This window comes from Acomys minous (assembly GCF_964271855.1).
Source record: "Acomys minous genome assembly, chromosome: 6".
Taxonomy (NCBI): Eukaryota; Metazoa; Chordata; class Mammalia; order Rodentia; family Muridae; genus Acomys; species Acomys minous.
The window spans coordinates 67359095-67381244 of NC_140487.1; the positions used below are offsets into that span (position 1 = coordinate 67359095).

The 22150-nt window shown below is 44.2% G+C and overlaps 1 protein-coding gene and 1 long non-coding RNA gene across 2 annotated transcripts in view; both read right to left on the reverse strand.

Moving 5' to 3' along the window:
- Positions 1-22150, reverse strand: part of TMEM178B (transmembrane protein 178B) — a 382652-nt gene that overhangs the window by 161922 nt on the left and 198580 nt on the right. The window lies entirely within an intron of this gene.
- LOC311599856 lies at positions 17405-20763 on the reverse strand. Its single transcript, XR_014780033.1, has 3 exons — positions 20727-20763; positions 20261-20433; positions 17405-17432 (listed from the first exon to the last, which is right to left on the reverse strand). It is a non-coding gene; the product is annotated as an uncharacterized lncRNA (long non-coding RNA).

Genomic DNA, 22150 nt, shown 5'->3' on the forward strand with positions numbered 1-22150 from the left:
GGCAGGTGTGGGGAAACTTACACTGTATATTGTGCTGATGTGCACGTGCTATGTACATGTAGCAAGCACTTTGGAGCCCCTTCTCCACATGAAAGTCTCCCTATTTAGTTGCTTTTCTCTTGCTTGTGGCTGGATGCCTGGAGAAGGCAATGTAAGTGAGAAAGACTTAATTTGTAAGCTACAGTCAGAAGTGATACGGCCCACCATGTCAGGGAAGGCATGACAACAGGAGGCGACGGCTCACACCGTGGTGGCCATCATCAGGAAGCAGAGGGCAGGGAGGAAGTGGTGTCGGGCTCTTCAACCTTAAGGTCCACCCTCAGTGATCCATTTCCTCTGGTTATATTTCATCTCCTAAAGGTTTCTTTACTTCCAAAGCATCACTGCCAGATGGGGAGCAAGAATTCACACAAATGAGGCTGTGGGAGTGGGGCGGGGCATTCCACATTAAAACCACCACACTTCCCCAGCCCTTCTGCTCTGATTTTCTCTCAGTCAATTCTAAATGATAATCAGGCTGTCAATATCTACGTATCTTTCAAACATCACCAGGAAGAGTAGAGATGAATCTATCTACCCTCAAAACATACACATTACTGATAAATTATGACAACAAAATGCTTCTTTTGTTTTGTTTTGTTTTTTGAGACAGGGTTTCTCTGTGTAGCCTTGGCTGTCCTGGACTCACTTTGTAGACAGGCTGGCCTCAAACTCACAGTGATCCGCCTCCCTCTGCCTCCCAAGTACTGGGATTAAAGGTGTGCGCCACCACGCCCGTCACTCAGAATGCTTCTTTTATGGGTTTGGTTCATATTGATTTCTCCCTCGGAAAAGGTGGTGAATCATGAAATCAAGTTCCTAGATTTGCCAAGCTGAGAACCAGGCCCAGCCTCAGCAGCTAACCAGTCTCTCTATTATCATGGAAGAGTCAGCAGGGCTGATCTGTGCTTACATGAGGTTTACTGTCTGCCGTCTAATGTACTGCTATCCCCTTTCCTTCTCTGAGTTTGAAGCATGTGACCTCGAGAATATTCAGGTCTGGGCATCACTCTCCAGGCTCATCAGAGAACAAGAGCAGAAAATATATCTTTAAAAACAAGGATCATATTAGTAAGTCCCAGCTGTCAATCATCTCCAATCAAGCTCACAAATAACAAACAAAACAGTTTCTGATGAGTAGAATTTTATTTTTATATGCATATGGTAAGTTGGGAGGGTTGAATAGGTTAATAAATAATTTGTAGAGGAAAAAATGGGTATTTAAAAATAGGTTTCCTTGATTAAACTAGAAGTCCCAGGTAACCTTAAGTATCACTCTGCGTACAGCAGCCGGGCGACTCGCACATGCTGAGCCTTGTGGTAGACAATAGAGGACTCAAGAAGAAAATGAGCAGCTTTGGCCTTCAAGAAGCACACAGTTATGACCCAGGCAAAAAAAAAAAAAAACCATTCTAAATCCAGTGTAAAACTGAAATATTAATCAGGGGGAAAAAAACCACTGTAAGAGACATCAATTTTGAAGAAGTATGTAATTTAATATAAAGACAGAGTATCAGTACTCAGATGAAAACGCCGAGTTCCTATGACTTGAATGTGTATAGAAACGTCCAAGGGGAAAGGAGAGCCTGATGCAGATTTTGAGTAAGAGGTGAGGCTCTGGCTATGGGGACAAGAGAACGAAAAGATCCTCAAATGGAGAAGCTGGCAAAAGTTCACGTTCAAGTTCATTTATATACACGCAGCAGCTTGACTGAGGTGTAGATGCGCATTGTCCTGGACTGGGAATTCTTTAAAGGCGGGCTGGAATCTGTAGACATCAGGCTGCTGATGGTGGGACGGAAGTGGACAGAGAGTCAGGTGAAGGAAAGAGGGGTTTCCAGAAGACTGCTCTGATAGATCTGCACACAAGTGAGGAGTTCAAACCTGGTGACAAGCTCAGCTCACAGGCTATAGCAAAAATCTCAGCTGTAAACAGATTGAGACAGGTGAGGGACATGGGGACAGATGGGAGGGACAGTTACAAAAGAAAAAAGTCAAGTCTGGGCCACGCACTGACGAGATATATGCCCAGAACAGAACCAAGCAGAAAGAGAGGAGGAGCCTAGGCTACAGCTAGAATGTGATTGGTCAATGCTAGGCAGATGGGATCTGTGACGATGTGTACCTGGACAGGTGCTACCATAAAGCAGCAAACCCATAGTCTATTGGATCTTCTCAGTGCTAGAGCACAGGCTGGGAAGGCCTGAGCAGAACTGACGGCATGGCCATCTCAGAGGGAGGATGGACCGCTCAGAGGGAGCCCAGAACTGAAGGGCAGCATAAGGATGTACAAGAGGGTGGGGACCCGGAAAACCATGAGTGGGGTCAGAGTAGTCCTGAGAAGGAGAGAAAGAAGCAGTGGCGATAAAAGAAGCACCAAGCGGGACCCCTGGGCCCAGATCTGCCCATCATAATGTTCTACTTGTTGGTTTCTAGGACCCTTTGGATCCTTCTACTTTGCCATTCTCCCATGAGGGGTCCCGCTCAAACTAAGGCACCAGCCAAGGCCAATACAGGCGGTAAACTTTAAACCCCTACCCAGATCTAGCCAATGGACAGAACATTCTCTACAGTTGAGTGGAGAGTGGGGTATGACTTTTACACGTACTCTGGTGCCTCATATTTGACCATGTCCCCTGGAGGGGGAGACCTGGTGGCACTCAGAGGAAGGATAGCAGGCTGTCAAGAAGAGACTTGATACCCTATGAGCATATACAGGGGGAGGTAATCCCCCTCAGGAACAGTCATAGGGGAGGGGAGTAAGGAGAAAATGGGAAAGAGGGAAGAATGGGAGGATACAAGGGATGGGATAATCATTGAGATGTAATATGAATAAATTAATAAAAAATTTAAAAAAAAAGAAGCACCAAGCATTGCTGGGCAGATAATGTAAATAAATATCCTCAAGGAAAAGGGTCCCGAGGGCTTCATCTCAGGATGCCACGGGTGGGAGAGGTGGGCCACGAGAACGTGCTAATAGGGGACCATAATCACGAGTACCCACAGCTATGCGTATGTGGCCACAACGCTCCAATGAATACAAGCATAGCCTGGCCAGCCAAGAATCTTACTCCTCCCCCTTTGGAATGAACGCTCTCCTATCCCCAGAGGCATCTAAACACCTAGCAAACAAAGTCAAACTTAGATTTTTACAAATGAATGAACAACTCAAGAAACAAACAAACAAACAAACAATAAATATCCCTTTGAACCACCTACGTGTAGGGCCTAAAATTTGCCATGCTGAAAGCTGCACCATATAACTTGCTCTCCCCAACCCCACCCAACCCTGAATCCAACTGGCAGAGCTCAAAAGGTTCCGAGAAGGGGGAAGGTGAAAAAGGGAATCTCCAGGGTTTTCAGGCCATTGCAGCTAAAAGAAAAGGAGGTCAGGTGGTGGCGATGCTCAGGGGAAGGAAGCTGAGGCTGAAGTGGCTGCTCCACAGGCGGCCAGAAGTTTCTCGCTTTGTTTTCAGCTCATTGCCTGCAGATCTCGCTGGCGCAGTTTCAGGGATGGATGCTCTAGCTGGCTCCTGTCTGCTCCCTCTCAGGAACTGGATTTGAATCGGTGGTTTTTGCACTTAGCAATGCTTTTCTCTCTCATCATGGGAGTCCTAAGCCAAGTGCATGTTTATGTCTTTGTGAAATAAGATTTTCCCTCCCCCAAAGGCATACATCAATAACACAGAAGTACAAATGCACGTCTTTATCCAAAGCATAAAAATCTGCCAGAATGGCTGCCTCTGTGCCATGAAACACACAGGTGCACTGTCCGTGTGTGTGTGTGTGTGTGTGTGTGTGTGTGTGTGTGTGTGTGTGTGTGTGTGTGTGTGTGTGAGACTGTCAACCTGTAGAATGGACTTGGTGGTGATACTTTCCTGTGGAGAACAACGGAGGGCAAAGCCGTGCACACATGGAGTCAAACTCCTCTTTGGGCAAAACTTTCCCTAGTGTTTACAGACGAATTGTTGCTCTCGGAGCTGGAGAGATGGCTCAGTGGTTAAAAGCACTGGCTGCTCTTCCAGGGGACCTAGGTTCAATTCCTATCACCTTTAGTGTGCCTCAAAAACATCGCCAATGTCCAGTTTCAAGGGATCCCAACACCCTCTGCTGGCCCATGCCAGCACTGCATACACATGGCACACAGGTAAACATGGGAAAAACACCCCCCAAATAAAACTGAAATAAATAAATCTTTTTTCAAAAAAGAGAATGGGTGTTCTTGAATTCAAAGATCCATAAAGTTCCCGTGAAATAAAATGTTTCTTTGTCATTTCAACAAGTCGTCAGAAAGTATAAGAGGATTAAGGGAAACTGCTCAGATTAGAAGCTGAGAGAAAAAGTCTCCTAGGCAGGATTCGAGGGGATAATTCTGGATACATGAGCAAGAGCAAGCCTGATGTACTGGGAAACCTGTGAGTGAAAGGGCAGCTTCTCTGATGGGCTTGGAGGATGCCAAAAACCTTACGCAAGGGACAGGAAAGGAGAAACAACAAAGTCGTGTGTTGTACCTTTCAAGTCAGTACCACATGGAGATAAGGTGCTGCATCACTCCTGATTTTGTTTGTTTTTCTGAGACAGAGTCTCTCTGTGTTAGCCTTGGCTGTCCTGGAGTCACTTTGTAGACCAGGCTGGCCTCAAACTAAACTCACAGTGATCTGCTTTAATGATGAATCCAACACCACCAGGTAGAGAAAGGCCCACTTCCTTTATTTGCCTTCTCCTTTACATACTTAACTAGCCCCACCTAGTTAAAACAAACTTGAGGCTTTATGGTGCTTATCGGAAAAGGAATGGTCCCATTCTGATCAACCAGTTGTGTCTTTTGTTAATAAGAAAAAAATGATGCAATTAAAAGCCAATCCCATTCCATTGGAATGTCTGAGGAGTTTTTCTTTAAGAGGCATCCACCTGCACTAGAAGGTGCCTGAGGGAGGTGTCTGCCAGCTTTAGAACCTGGATTGGGCGCCCTCTCTGGACCACCTCTCAGTTGTTGCCCTACATGATCTGCAGGTGCATCTTCTTAAGAATGCAAATCATAGAAGCAAATTTAGACACTGTTTTTGGAGTCTGTGACCTTTGGAGACTCGGTTGCAAGCTAAGGACTTGGGGAAGGGGTATTTACAGACTCCTGGGGACAGGGATTCCCAGAAAATTTTTTCCTAAGTGACTTCTCTGGGCCCTTAAAAAACCCATCTGAGACCTTATTTTCCAGCTCAAAGAACTCATCTTTAGCGCCCCTCGGAAGTGAGCCCAGCACTTCCCCTTTCTCCGCTGCAGAGCATCTTCCTGTTAAGTTTCCCTCTGAGGTATGCATCCATTCCTCCCGACCCTGCCTTTCTGTTAATGAGTTTCTATGGAAGTTTGTCAGCAAACTCACTAAGATAAGGAGCATGAAGGAGGACAGGGTTGGACTCACAGGCTGTGAGGAAGATGCTGTATCCAGTTTAGATCATGCTGAGTGGGAGGTGAGATGGCCAAAGGTCCGGAAGAATATCAAATTCTCTTCTGTTCCAAAAGAAAGATCAGGTTTAAACTGTGCGCCAGGGCAGGAGTCCTCACTACTGAGGTATGGAAAATAAATGCTGCACAGGGAGAAGAGAGTTTAGAGGTAAACCCAAGAGGCCACAGGGCCCAACCTACAGAAAGAGAACTCCTCCCTCTGTGTGTCTGTCTCTCCTCTCCCCTCGCTCTTCCTTTCCCATCCCTCAACCGAAATTTCCAATTGTGTTTATTCTGTGCTAGCCGACAACTTGCTGCTGAACGTGCAGGGATCTCAGGACTCTCCGTTCTGTCCATGTGGGGACCATGCACTGGCTCTAGCTCCATTCTCCCTTGTGCTGCTCAGCATCTCTTCCAGCTCCAGATTCCGTCTGATAATAGTTCTAACCTGATTTCAGACAACTTTGCCTTAATCAAATGACACAGAAAATACCAATGGGCCTTAAGCCAACTGAACAAAATCCAACCGGGAAAAAAAAATGATTAAGAGAAAATACTGGGCCTGGCAGACTCTGCTAGTAAAGGCCCAGTGGCCAAACCTGACATGAGGTCAATCCCCAGAACCCACAGAGTGGAAGGAGCCAACTGAGTCCCACTAGTTGTCTATAACCTCCCATGTACCACGGCATGTACACACACACACACACACACACACACACACACACACCCCTACACCAATACATGATTAAATGTAATAAATAGGAGAAAATACTTCACAATGCATAAAAACTGGAAAAAAATCACAAAGAATAGATGAGAGATAGATAGAACCATATAGCTAAAATAATAAATAAATTAAATTAAATGTAAAATTAATATTCATGGTATAGGGTCAGAAATCATTTATAACAAATATATATTGTTAAAACTCGAATTTATATTTTAAGATTTTAATAAACAAATGAGAATGCAGTCAAGCAATTAAGAAATGAAATGCACAAACAATAACAGCCAGTAGATAAAGCTCTCAAATACAAAAATATAATTTAAGATATGAAAAAGTCAACCTTTCTAGTTAAAAAAAATAACTGAAAATTAAAATAGAGTGCAGAGGCTGGAGGTTTGGCTTGGCTGATCAAGTGTCTGATATCCAAGCATAAAGAGTTCAGATCCCCAGCACCCAGTCAGCCTGCCTGTAATCCCAGAGCTGAGGGGCGGAGACAGGAGTATCCCTGCAGCTCACTGGCTGGCCAACCTGGTGATTGATGATCAGCCTGCCTGTAATCCCAGAGCTGGAGGGCGGAGACAGGAGGATCCCTGGAGTTCATTGGCTGGCCAACCTGGTGATTGATGATTAGCCTGCCTGTAATCCCAGAGCTGGGGGGCGGAGACAGGAGGATCCCTGGAGTTCATTGGCTGGCCAACCTAGTGATTGATGATCAGCCTGCCTGTAATCCCAGAGCTGAGGGGTGGAGACAGGAGTATCCCTGCAGCTCACTGGCTGGCCAACCTGGTGATTGATGAATTCCAGGTTCAGTAAGAGACCCTATTCCAAAAACAAAACAAAGGTGGAGGACAATTGAGGAAGATAGCCAATACCGACATCTGCCTTCCATGCGTATGCACATGCACACACGTGAACAACACATACACAATACATACAAGAATATAAAAGCAGATTGCTTTACCTATTAAATTTTAAAGTTTAAAGACAATGCTGTGGAAAAGAAATCTACATGATAATAGATAGTAAAAAAAAAAATAGATGGCAATATATTACTAAATCACCAAGTAATAAAAAAGATAAAATTAGTGTGCATCCATAACCTATAACCAGAAAATATTGAAGCATCTGTAATATAGTTACATTAAAAATATACATACATGACTACATGTAATTTTTAAAAGACTCAAAGAATGGTCACCAAAATATTACAATAGTTATTTCTAAGCATTGAGCTGGTCTGTAAATTATATTTTCTCTTAATACTAGTCTATATTTCAAAACTACATTCTCTAATGAATACATTCTAATTTTGTAATAAGGGAGATGGTAAGTATAGAAAAGCAAGATTGAAAAGTCTGGAGGGAGCCGGACGTGGTGGCGCACTCCATTAATCCCAGCACTCGGGAGGCAGAGGCAGGCGGATCCCTGTAGTTCGAGGCCAGCCTGGTCTACAAAGCTACTCCAGGACAGCCAAGGCTACACAGAGAAACCCTGTCTCCAAAAACCAAAAAAAAAAAAAAAGAAAAGAAAAGAAAGAAAGAAAGAAAAAGAAAAAAAGAAAGAAAAGAAAAGTCTGGAGGGAAATTCTTCAGCACATTTCCAGCATTGCCTGACCTCCTTACCACACCTAGGAAACTGGACTCGTTTTGTCTGACAGTCTGGGCCACGAGCCTGAGGCCTCTGACTTCCAGCTTTCAACTGAGGTTCAAGCTCATAAAGGAAGATGGATGAAGAATGATTTTAGAATTGAAGAACCTAATTTCAAGTCTTAGTTTCAACCTTAATGTTTATTTTATGCTTAGTTTGGGAGAAATTATGAAGCTCTGTACCGCGGATTCTTCATCTTCAAATGGGGATACAAATTGGATCTTTCCCCAAGAATTAGATATCATAAAAACAAGGAGATTTTATATAAAAATCTTTTTTCTTTGATCTCTTTTTTAAAATTAATTCTTTTATTACATATACATTTATATTATTATGTATATAATAAACTATGTACAGAAAGAAGAACCATGAAACAATCAGGAATTATATAAATGTTACATTCATAGTGTTTTGCCTATTTGTACTTGGCAACCTTGAAGAAAACACCTTTCCTACCTTGGAGAGTATACAATTCTGAATGTAAATCCATATATATCATATCTCATCTATGTCAACTTAAAACATCTATGTAGACCTAAGAAAATCTTAACCCCTAAACAACTAAGCTTGTAAAATTAAACTATCTGGTCTTCAACCCATCAGAGATTTGAGAAACAATAAAATTAATTACCTGAGTAAACAGAAAGCACAGGTTAGCAACTTCCAAAATGAAAAAACGACAGAGACAGTTTGCTGCCTGAACAGTCACCCAAAACTCTCTATAACTTTGGAGCATCATCTTCAGCCATCTGGCCCAGTATATCTGACAGACATATTTGTGAGGCAGGAACTATTGAGGACTTGCTTACCCTGTCTTGGCAGAGTTTGGCCATCGACTCTGCCTGCATCCAAGCTTGCCTATTATTTATCCAGAACTCTGTCAGTGACTGAAAAGAGGATATTTTGCCCATTGGCTGGTTTGCCACATTTGAAGCCATCTCCATAAGGCTTTGATGTTCATCATCTTCTTTGAGGTAGGCATGGTGTTGCCAGGAGTTAACCTGTCTACTGTCAATGAATCTTTAAAATAATAAAAATACCTTTAAATGTGATATTCTGTATGTCTCTGAGGTTTTTTGAAACATTATCTAAATATTTTACCTTATCTATCTATAGAATGTATATTCTTGTAATATAAATAGACTAGTAATTGACATGACCATGATTTGATCAACTAACGATTAACTTGTATAACTTACTTATCCTAAGTAGCCTTCAATAGCACTTTCAATCTATTGGCGGCAAACCTCGTATTCCATTTGAGTTGTATTGTTACAATACCTCACATGAGAGTAGAAATATGTATAATGTGTGTGAATAATAATCTTAAATTTGAATTCTACATGGATGTATCAAAATTAAACTCATCTTGCATTAATATACAAAATTCTATACCAATGAATTAAAAGTAACCTTGTGAGTAACAATTAAGGCATTAAGTTGAGGAGTAGATTCAATAATCTTTTTGTCCTATCATCACTATATATTTCTATAGTCCCCTTTCTTTCTTTTCAACCCCTATCTCCAAACCTAAGAAAGAAAGATAAAGGAAAAGAGAGACATCCCTGAGTCTGCTGACAAAGTCACACTATCCACAATAAACAATACCTCCTAAGTTGCATTTATTTTTCAACAAATATTCACTGAACATGTGATGGAGGTAGTTCTCCATCAATGCGACCTATTTGTTTCCGATCAATATGTGGATTGAGTGAGTAATCCAGACACAGTCCTTGGGCCTAAATCATAGGAAGTCTTCTTCACTAGTACCACCATGTCCTCAAAAGGAGGTGATTAGTTTCTTCTGTCACTGCTGTGTGAAAAATGCCCCAACAAAAGTGACCTAAGGAAGGGAGGGTTTATTTTGAGTCACAGTTTTAGGGTGCAGTCCATCGTGGCAGTGGGGGCACAGTGAAAGGAGTATGAGTCAGCATGTTTCAGTCACACTGGATATAGAATCTGAGAAGTTGCTGCAGAGACCCTCTTCATCCTCACATTCATTCTGGGGTCCCCCCGCCATATTGTAGTACCACCCACAGGTGGGTAAGTCTTCCCTCTGGGATACGCCTATTCTAGAAACTCTCACAGCCAGGCCCAGATGTTTGTTTCCATGGTGATTGCAAATCCCATCAAGGTCTAACCATCCCAGGTGGCTTTGTAGATCCTAAAGGAAATATGTGCGGTGTTGCCTTAGGTCCCAGTTATCCCATTTACCAGAGGTAAACCTGGGTAACCAGAGGAGCATTAAAGAAGAATATTGAGATGCCCACACCCTGGCCAAGCACACAAAATTAGTTTAAGATGGTATGTTTGACCCACCACTGCTTTGGAAAGGCTTGATTCTGTCACTTTAGAACTATGAAATGACAGAGGCCATGCCGCTGGGGAATTCCAGGGAGCAGTCTTGACCAAAGTCTATCCCTTGCTTAGTAGTTAATATTTAATAAAGGTTGCTTCAGGTTTGATCCTTGCCTTTAAAAAGGGATGACAAGATAGGCATGTTGAGAGCTTCCTGTGGGCTGGAGGCTGGAACTGTAAAATAGAAACGCTACTGAAGAAATTACTTGTACAATCCTGTGAAAAGCCAAGGCACCTGGGCCACTAACACCTTTGACAAGATGACCTTATAGAAGCTGCTTATTATACAAGTAATGTGCTTACTAAATCATTTCACTTTAGGTTGCCTTTTTAACATTCCTTTTCACACACACACACAAAATTATGACTCTCTTAAAATGCAGAAAATTATGATTTTAGTAATCAGGACAAAGCTGGCTACAGTCCAAACATCACTGTTCAGAATAAAGTTATAAAAATAGCAACATCCCTTTTTCTTCCCTATTTAGCCAATCAATCAATATCTAAAAGGAAGAAAACATCTGCTGAATTTGTTCAACATGGTCCGAAGGACTCTGAGCCAGGAAGGAAAAATGCAAGGAGGCCACTTCCCCCATGAATATCCCAACCCATCCGGGAAACAAGACCAATTCCCAAGGTGTAATAAGTAATAACATGAGTCCGTCCTGAAAGGGTAAATTGTACAGTACAGGCCACACTTGGGGCAGAAGTCTGGGAAGGAGGAAGTGACATCAGGATGGGTTGAAGGCTAGGAAAGCTTCTTTCTCACCATGGTTCTCAGAATCTGCTTCATGGTTGGAAGCTGATCAGTATGGCCCACATATGAGGAAAGTGGAACCTGGGGTCCCCGTGGCTGTTGTGAAAGAGAGATTGTTCAAAGGTCGGAGAGCACAGCACGAGCGAGGCTTGTGAAGCATACCGGAACTAGAGCAGGCTGTATTAAGGTGATGTGACAGATCAGAAACCAAAACAGAGGCAGGCTCTGGGAGTCATCGGTACCCATATACCACTGTCTCTAATTTCCTTTTTCTACTTGGTTGGAAGGGACGCTGGGCCATTGTTCACTTGCAACAGTTAATTCTACTAATACTAGAAAATTCCTCAAACTAAGTATAAACATGGAACAAGCAAGGCGCACTCACACTAAGGTTTCTTTTTTTTTTTTTTTTTTTTTTCTTTTCGGTTTGGTTTTTTTTTTTTTTTTTTTTTTTTTTTTTTTGAGATGCAGAATTTCCTTCCTGCTGCTCACAGCAAGGATTCGCCCCTTCAAGTCCCCTGTGTGTTATTAACACAGCCACAAGAACACATCCATCTTCTCCTTCCATCCAGACAAAGAGCATACTCCACCAAGGCACCTCCCATGTTCGTCTTTTAAAGAGCACAGATAGTCACTGAATACTGACAAGCAAGTTAAAAAAAAAAAAGTTTTGTCTCTGCCACACCTTGGCGTCTTCATCCTTCCTGCCTTGATTTGGTTTGAGCTAGAAGGGTCTAGGCAACATGAATGACATCAAGCGAAGCCAACGATCCTGGAATACGAATTCAACCCTATTAACTTCAGTTTAATTGGCCAAATATAGCTAGCACCCAATATTTATAAAGTACTTGCGAGATGCTCCCAGGGTTACAAAGCCAAAGGCCATAGCGATCAGAGTGAGAAATAGTCCGCACAGGTCCGGCCATTTGGACACATGGTCCACAGTTGGTGATGCTGTCCGGGGCAACTATGGAACCTTGGAAGCCACAGCCTTGCTGGAGGAAGAGCACCACCAGGAGTGGAACTTGAGCATCCATAGTCTCACCCCACTACCGGGTGGCTCTCTGAGCTTCCTGTTCCGCCTACCACTGTGCTGCCCTCGCCATTACAGACTGTAACCCCTGGAACTGTAAACCAAAATGAACTCTTTCTTCTATATGTAGCTTTTTTAAAAATATATTTTATTAATTTATTCATATTACATCTCAATTGTTAGCCCATCCCTTATATCCTCCCATTCCTCCCTCCCTCCCATTTTCCCCTTATTCCCCTCCCCTATGACTGTTCCTGAGGGGGACCTCCTCCCCCTGTATATGCTCATAGGGTATCAAGTCTCTTCTTGGTAACCTGCTGTCCTTCCTCTGAGTGCCACCAGGTCTCCCCATCCAGGGGACGTGGTCAAATTTGGGGCACCAGGGTTCGTGTGAAAGTCAGACCCCCCACTCTCCACTCAACTATGTTGCTTTTTATCACAGCGACAAAAGTAATTAATACAACGTCCTTGAGATTCTTAAGAAATTAGTCCAAATAGCCCAAGGACAGACATGCTTATAACATCTGGCAGAACATAAAAAAAAATACAATGAGAGAGACAAAAAAAAAAAAAAAAAAAAAAGAGTCCACCTACCGGGGGCATCACACCACAGGAGAGAACAGGGAAACAGAACCTATGAGAACAGTAAGATCTAGTCACAGAAAAGGACATTGTAACAACAGTCCGGGTTGGGGCAAGCACAGGAGAAAAGGCCCGTAAGAAGGAAGCACAGGACATGGCCAGCACCAGCAGGAAATGCATGTATAAAAGAAAAGCGCCTACCCACTGAGTGGCTCCAAAGGTGACTTCATGTATATAAAATACACAGAGCAGTGCTCAAACCAAAACATGTCCTGTGCCCTGTAGGAAGGAGGAGGCTAGAGTTCTGGGAAGTACATGGAGTCGGTGGAGCAAATCCACTGGTCTTGTTTCTAAAGAGACTAGACCAGGTTCTGAAAGAAAAAAAAAAGAGAGAGAGAGAGAGAGCTTTGCCACCCTGGAGTGGCTCCGCTCACCTCTCCCTGCCAATCATCCGTTCTTCCTCTTCCCCTCTGCTTCCATCTGTAACTCCAACTGTTCCATCTGTAACACACATTCCAGTGTGTAAGATCACCTAGCTACATAGACAAAGAAGAGAAGTTTGCAGCATTTATAAGAACAACGTTCTGCTGTCTCTGCTACGTTGGACCTAAGGCCTCCAACCCTAGGTATTTAGCATGTATAATAAGCTGCAGCTGTACAAGGGTGAAAAGTGTGAAAATTGACATAGAAAGACAGTAGTGGAATCTTGCATCTAGGATTTCCTGGTGTCTGAAAGACACCAACAAATGTCTCATTTGTAGAATGGAAATAAGACCCATACTCGCACACCCATGGAGCACAGATGAAACGAATGGCCGTGTTCTGTGGGCTTAGCACACTGCTTGCAAACATTAAAAAAAAAATGTAGCTTTGGTCTATTATTACTATTGAGAGAGACCCTGACAATAATATATTCCTTGTGACTTTTTCTACTTGCCTTAGGAAATATATCACATTTTCTTAATCCTAAAACTTTCCTAGGGGTTTCATCCCCATTAGGCAGTGAGAATTGGAAAGAGGCAAAGAACAGGGGTCACAGATTCTAAAGGTCTCTGTCCCCCAAAGGCTGATGGCACATCTCGTATGACCTGAAGGAAATCATAGCAAGGGATCTTGGACTTTTTTCTGAGTTTGTGGGTTTTCCTCTCTCCCCAGTAAAGTCCAGTAAGTTCACAGCTCCTGGATTATGGAAAGCACTCTCTGGGGTCAGGAGATGGTCCTACCTAGGCAATAGGACCTTGTGCAAACCAAGTTCCCACACGAGTACCTCACAAGGATGGCACCTGGGAAGTTCTGTCCCTTACATCGAAGAATAACTGTTTGATCTTTGCTCATCGTGACAATCCGCAGAAGACACTTCAAACATGGCACTTGGCCTTGTACCTTCCAGAGGCTACACAACACTGCTAACATAGGTAATTGCTTCAGCTAGACACATTTCCAATCCCACGGAAAAGCTACAAGGTCACATGATTAAAGAGCAGGAGGTTGAGCGATTGTAAAGACAAGCTGAAATCTCCCACAATCATGCACTCATCCAAAGAGCAGCCTGGCTCCTGGCAGGAGGGAATGGCACCGCATAAAGATGGAATACCTCAAGGAAGAGCCTGGTTGCAAATTGGCTAGCCATTTAAATGACCAAATTACCCAAGACATAATTAGGACAGCATCTCTCCCCCTGGAACTCCTATATGTGAATTAATGGACCCTTCTCAGTAAGCCAAGCTAGCACTAATAGCATTTTCTTTCCCTCGGACCATTTAAATCATTAATCCCCTTTCCAAGCTGGCATTTGTGTTTGCATCTTCTGTGCCCAGAGGTCAAGTCTCTATCAGGCTGCCTTTTGCTCCCTGGCATGCCATAATGGTGGGCATCTGTCAGGACTGAGTCTTTTCTGGTTCTTATGTACGCTGCATTCCCAGGGAGTAGTTAATACTCATCCAAAGAGCATCAGACAGGGGGCAGGATGCAGCTCTGTTGGTACCTTGCAGGCTGCAGGGTGCTTTTCTCTACTGTGCTAAAGTACACATGACATGGATTTTCTACCAACTTAGCCATTTTAAGTGTACAATTCAGTGGCATTAAGCAAACTCTCATGACAGAGCGCACTGTACAGAATAGAGAGCAATTCTCCATTCTTTCTCCCTTCCCCAAACACCATTCTCTTTTCTGTCTCCATGAATTTGCCTCTTCTAGGAACGCCATTTAAGAGGAATCATGTGATGTTTTCCCTTCCATGGCCGGTTTATTTCACTTAGAGCCGCATCATCAAAGTTCACTCATGCTGGGAAATGTAGCAGAACTTCCTTCCATTTAAGGCTAGATGGTATCCTTTGTACACATGCTATATCAGTCTTTTTTTTTTTTTGTCACAATGTGACCAGAATGTTTGGCATAAACAACTTGAGAAAGATTTGTTGTGGTTTCAGAGAGTTGGTGATGCTAGCTTGGCCTCTCACACTTGGGCAGGATCTTGTGGCAGTGGGGACATGAGGAGACTCTACTCACTTCTAGATAGATGGGAAACAGAAACGGGCAAGAACCAAGGACAAGGTACAAAGGGGACAAATCTGCTACGACCTACTTATTTTAGGGAAGCTTCCCCCATCTCCTGAAGTTTGCAAAATCAAGAGGTAGGGAACCAAGCATTCAAATCAAGAGCCTGTGGGGGACACTTCATCACAGGCACAACAGACAGTTGTTCAAGATTTCTTCCCCCTTAAAATTGATGACTAGATGTCATAAAACCACCTCCATTGCACTTGGCTATCTGTAGCCTTTAGCCATTTGGCAGCACACAGGTCAGAGGTATCAGGCGTGCTCTTTGCCACACAACCATCACTATCATCTGTCCAGAACCCTGCCCCTTCCCAGTGAAACTCTATGCCCATTAAACACAGATGCCTAACTTCTTCCTCTCAAGCTCCTGCCAAAACTTTTACTGCTGAGTGCCAACCGGGCCGTTTTTCACTCAGCGTGGGTACATTTTTCACTGAACGAGTCTCCAAAGTGTCCTTCTAAATTCTCTTCTGGATTCGGGCTCCCAGTCTCGATGACAGATTTGGAAGACATCCCAGTAAGGGTCCTCCATACCAAAAGGAAGGAGGCTGATGCTTCCCACTGAAGTAGCCCCTAACCTTTCCACACACCTACAGAACAATGAAATGCCAGGCACAATGGAGCAATCTGAGCATAACTTCCCATTTGATTTCACTGTTGTTGCTTTTCAATGAAACCTATCTGGACCCAATCCCTCTCCTCAAAAAAAAAATTGTTTTCATTACTCATCTCTTAGGAAAGAAAAATATTTTTTTGGCAAATATCACCCAACCAGTATTAAACCTTAAATACACAAAACCGTCATTTCCTCAAAGATGGAAAAAAAAAAGTCCCTGTTCAAATTAAGAACCTCACTTTTGGAAACACAGCTAGCTACAACTTTATATACAATGTATATTTATTAGAGCTTTACCAAAAAAAGAGAGAGAAAGAAATTTCATGTAATTAGTCACCAGAGGGTACCCACACAACCCCATAAATGTAACAGAAGCATATTGACAGTGGCATAAAAGGAAATGCTAATTAAATCTCAATTTCCTCCAGATACTGTCAGATCTTTCAGGTATAAGCTTGCTTCTTAGGCTGCAGAGTATGCTCTCCAATGTGCCCAGATTTCAGAGTTGGTGCTACAGAACTCAGAAGATTCCAGAACAAAGTATTTCATGAACAGAGTGGAGTGTTCACAAGCACAGTGCAAGTTCTCTCCCAGTATGAACATAACCCACACATCCCATGAAAGTAAAATGGAAGCCGGTGAAAAACAGAGACTCTTAGCCAGGGGAAGTGGATTGGGCTGGCCATGGAATCTTCTAGAAACAGCAAACTGCAATCAAGATGAAAAATGTGATTTGGAAATAAAGTTATGAAGGAGTATATTGAGATGGACAGAGAAAGGGAAAATGAGGAGAGGAGAGTAGGTCTGGCAAGGGCTAGAGGCGGTGGGGATGTGGGGCAGATAGAGGAAGGCTGGGCCTCTGTGCAGTGCCATCCAAGGCAGAAACCATGGTCCACACTGGAGGTCAGAGCTTCTCCCCACCATCTCCAGGATGCCATTTAGCATCAGGGACTGGAATAAGCTGTACATCCCAGAAGCACTGCAGTGGAAGAAGATGCGTATGAAGGTGTCCAAGCCAGTGGGGAGGAGGAACAAGGGGTCTCCTGTCTCCCTGCTGTTTCACACACGCACTCACACAAGCACACACACACACACACACACACACACACACACACACACACACACACACACACACACAGCTTGCCTGACTCTGGTGAAAATTCTACAGAGAACCAAAGGTAACGATCAGGTGGGGTTTTCCTATCCTGTTTAGTGTAAAGAAGGGGGAAACCTTGAGGAAGAAGGAGCTAGGCATGGCAAAGGAATTCTGGGAAAGATGCTAAAGATGCCCAAAGGAACTGAATGGATCTGGAAGATGGTATTTCATGCCCACTAAGAGAGCAGTCTTGGGAATAAGCAGCAACAGTCTGGGAATCTACTGATAACACTGGAAAGCAAAGAGCCGTACCTCAAACAGACGAAGCTGGCTTGCTCTTGAACCCTAAAGAGGCAGTGGAGAAGCCCCTCTCTTGGCGGCAGTCCTCTCACCCAGCCCTCCCAGAAACGACCTCCTGTTTCCGGTTTCCACAGATAAAAGCCCACCTGTTCCGACACACGCAGGTGCGCATGCACCCGGTGACTAGGAGGAGATCTGGAACCAGTCAGTATCTTCTTGAAGAATGAGGTCATCTCTCAAATGTCTTTTCAGCTTCATTCAGTCTCTAGTGACTTTCTTAGAAATAAATAAGTAAATGAAACCTGAAATCAGTATGTGGATTGCACATCTGCAAGTGGAGAGAGGCCAAGTTCTTATGGAGATCTGGTCTTTTTTTTTTTTTTTTAATTTATTCTTATTACATCTCTATGGTTATCCCATCCCTTGTATCCTCCCATTCCTCCCTCCCTCCCATTTTCCCCTTACTCCCCTCCCCTATGACTGTGCCTGAGGGGGACTTCCTCCCCCTTTATATGCTCATGAGGGTATCAAGTCTCTTCTTGGTAGCCTGCTATCATTCCTCTGAGTGCCACCAGGTCTCCCCATCCAGGGGACATGGTCAAATATGGGGCACCAGAGTTAGTGTGAAAGTCAGACCCCACTCTCCATTCAACTGTGGAGAATGTCCTGTCCATTGGGTAGATCTGGGTAGGGGTTTGAAGTTTACAGCCTGTATTGTCCTTAGCTGGTACCGTAGTTTGAGAGGGACCCCTGGGCCCAGAGATCTGGTCTTCTACTTGGCTGTATTGACTGATATCATCCTAGACCTGATGCTGGTCACCATAAACACCAGATTTTTGAGATAAGAAATACTGGGGAACAATCCATACAAACTCAAGTGGCTTAAAAATAAACTCCTAGTGAAGTCTTCTAATTTTAATATGCACATATTATAACCATCCCTCTCCCACTGCTCAGGGATCGGTCAGAGCTCCTATTAAAATGGTTTTGCGGGCATCACCGGGAGCCCAGGAGATGCCTCAGGGAATGCAGAGCTTGCTGCAGAAGCTTGAGGATCTGAGTTTGGATTCCCAGCACCCAAGTATAAAAAACTGGGTGTGGCTGCACGTGCGTCAAGTCCCAGTGCTAGGAGATGAAGACAGGAAGAGTCCAGAGGCTCACTGGCCAGCCAGTCTATGCAATTGGCGAGTGCTAGGTTCAGCAAGACCTTGTCTCAAACAAATAAGGAGGTGAATGATAAAAAAAAAAAAAACACTTGAAGTCAACCTCAGCTCCCAACACACACACACACACACACACACACACACACACACACACACACACACACTAACCAGCCTCTGCATTGCCAACCAAGCACTGTACCTGGTTATCACAAATGCATGAGGAATGAATCAACCCATAAAACAATTAATCCTCTCTCCCAAGCCCCTTGCTCCTAAAGGCTATTAAAAAATACTCATTCACCTTTGGCTGCAGTGCAAATGTTAGGGGTTTGCTGCATTTAATTTTTTTTTTTTTTAAATCAGCTAGAACAGACAAGCCTGCACTTCTGTCAGCAGCAGGCACCAAGCCAGCAAAGGTTAACAGGACTGCAAAGCAACCACCATTAGCATCTGGAGGTTAATGGTGACAGGCTGCGGCTGGACCATCTTCAGATTGCTGGAAATGTGGAGCAAAGGTCGGCCTCTTCCCTGAGCTCCTATTCCCTCTCTACTCTTCCTGCCTGCCTGCCTCCTCCCTCCCTGCCTGCCTGCCAGCCTGCCTGCCTCCGATTTGGCAGCCAAAATACCCATTCTAATCCCGTTCCCAACTCTTGGCCTGGCGCTTTGTGAATTGCCTCTCTTGACACAAGATAAAGTGACCAAGCAGAGGAATTGGCCCCCTGCAGAAACCAGAGGCAAGGCCAAGACTGTTTGCTAAAGAAACACTCCCCTGTTCACCAACCGCAGCTCGGCAGGTAGCTGCTGCTTTGGCCTCTTCTGAGTGTTTCATAATAAGCCCTAAGCATCTGGGACCCACCAACCCCTAAGCTAAGTATGCTCACAAATAAGGATGCCACATATCCTCTTGGGAGGGAGAGGACCACAGAAGCAGAGAAACAGTAATGCCTGGAGAAAGAAAGAACCTGCAGGTCAGAAGCTCAGGCCACATTGTCCTCTGCTCCTCTGAGCCTGAGCCTGCACTGAGAGTTTTCTTTCTTTGGCTTTATACACCTTCCTAAGCCAAATATTAACTTGAATTTCCCTTACTATACTCAAGGACCCAAACTTGCCCCCACAAGGGCACAAAGACTCCCCCCTTCTCCCTCACATGGGGCACTTAGCCTCGGAATTTGGGTGCGCTCACCACTCATGTGCAAGACCTGCCACCAAGCAGCAAAGCCAGCGTACAAGCGTGGCATCTCCCAGGCGGGCAACTCTTTCCGATCATGAGATTCCACAAAAAGGAAAGACATTTCTTACCATATGATCCCTGAAGGATCACTAAATGCTTCCCCCATCCAGTGTGAGTAAAAATGAAAAATTATAGGCCAGTAAGGTGGCTGGGGTAGGATGGGGGTTAAAGGTACTTGCAGTGCCGGCTTAAGAAACCTGAGTTTGATCCCTAAAATTCATGTCAAGGTTGAAGGAGAGACCCAACTTCACAGTTGTCCTCTGACCTCCATATATGCACTGCGGCACACACCCTCTCTCCCAGAGGCATACTACACACACAAAAGAATAATTTTTAGCTGAAAGATTAGACAAACAAGAAGAGTTCTACTATTGAGTCCAAGTGCAAGGAGCCTGCACTTGCTTGGTATCTGCGAGGGCACACCCACCATGCCTTAGAACAAATGAAAACCTGAGCTCATATTGCAGACAGACCAAAAATCTCATTGTAAGAGAAGTGTAAGGTGAACAACACCACTCAACTTCCTTCCATGCATTTCTTTGTGCCCCTGATGAGTCTGATTTTGGTGGACAAGGTATTCAAGTGGCTGTTCCCAAGCTTGGTTTCTGTGAGATCAGGTAGGGAGCTCAGGCCCTCTCAAGAGGAACGGCCTGTCTTAGCCTCCTACCCTTACTTATAAAGGATTTCATTAGGAGACTTGGTACACTGACCTCCTTTTAAAAGATGTGACTTGTGGGGAGGGGAGGCTCCTCCTGAACTCCAGATGCATTCTGCAGTCATCTCTGCTTCTTCCCATTGAGCACCCTAACCAACCACTCAGGAGACCGGCCAGGCTTGTGAGCTCCAAAGGTCCCCTATTACTTTTCTTACTTTGGGTCTGAGACTGTGAATATCAAAATAAAAGGCACAGGGCTGGAGAGATGGCTCAGAGGTTAAGAGCATCTCGACTGCTCTTCCAGAAGTCCTGAGTTCAATTCCCAGCAACCACGTGGTGGCTCACAACCATCTATAATGAGTTTTGGTGCCCTCTTCTGGCGTGCAGGTGTACATGCAGGCAGAGCATGGTATGCATAATAATGAATAATTTTTTAAATAAAATAAAACAAAAGGCACAAATTCCTTAGAGTTGTGTTCTCTGGAAGAGAGGGCAGTCATCCCAAGGACCCTAAATCATACCTTTTGTGTCTGTAATCACAGAAACTTGCATTTGGAGGCCCCTTTTGAAATGCCTTCATTCCTCCTATTTACATCAGCGTATCTTTACGGTACCCTGCAGTAGATAGGATCACCGCTCAGTTTGGAGAAAGAAACAAACTTGCTTTTCCTCTGCCGACTACTGAGAAGTGAGCCAGGGGTTCATGCCTGGTTTACTGCTCCAAGTCCTCTGTAGCCATTACTACCATGAAGCCTCTGTCTGCTGACTGACTCCTGACCTTCAAGGCTAGAAATGTCAAACAAAAGAATCTGTGTGGGAAACTAGAAGGCAAAGATCCTAATGGAAGGAGTAAGAAAGGCAATGGAGTCCACGTGTCATGAAAGCATGAAGGAGGGCTGTTTGTAGGAGGAAGAGGAGGCCAGGAGGAGTAGGGAGGAGACAGGGAACACTGGGGAAAGGGGTGAAGAAGAACGAAATGTAATTATACAGACAGTGAAATGCCACAGCGAAGCACATCGCTATAAGATAACTTTAAAAAGTAATTAAAACTAGCTGGGTGCAGTGGTGCACACCTTTAATCCCAGCACTCAGGGAGGCAGAGGAAGGGAGCTCTCTGTGAGTTCGAGACCAGCCTGATCTACAGAGGAGTCCAGGACAGACAAAGCTACATAGAAAACAAAGAAGAAAGAAAGGAGGAAAGAAGGAAAGAAAATTAATTAAAACTAAGAACCTTTGCTAGCTGCCAGATCAACTTCCCTACCCTCTTAGATTTACTAAAACCAAAACTCTGTCAGGCAGAAAGATGCGACTCTTATTACCAATTCATGAAGACGTTCCTTTGGCATTCTGCATGCCAGACACACTGCCAGACACGAGCACAAAACCTTGACCAGCACTGCACAAAAGACGTCCCTGCTATTGAATGAGATTTCGTTCTCTGATCTCTCAATAAGAAATCAAAGAGAAAGAAAGAGAAGCTTCACTGTGCACGTTGTCCACTGTACGCAGGCACAGCAAGAAGTTCAGATGCCGATGTGGTAGAGGAGACAGGTTTGTCTCTCCCAGTGCTCGCAACCCGCTCTCCTTCCCCGCTAGCTTCGCTGCCTGTACACCTCTCTTTGACACCACCCCACTTTACCCTGCTGCTGGGGCTGGGGGCTGCAGGGGCAGCCGCTGATCCAAGCTCCTTAGAACTTCCCTTTGTGAAGGACATTTTTTTTTTAACTCAGGAAAGAAAAAGAAAATGCGCACACACATACATGCACACAGACACACACACACACACAGAGCAATCATCACAGTCAACAAGGCACAGTCAGGGGCCTTAATAGCAAAACACATTTTACTAAATGAAAGGGTTGCCAGACCAGCCTCCCAGTGGGTCTAAGTACCCTCGGGAGAGAGTAGAAGATGAAAACGCAGAATGTAAGCTCTGGCCATCCCT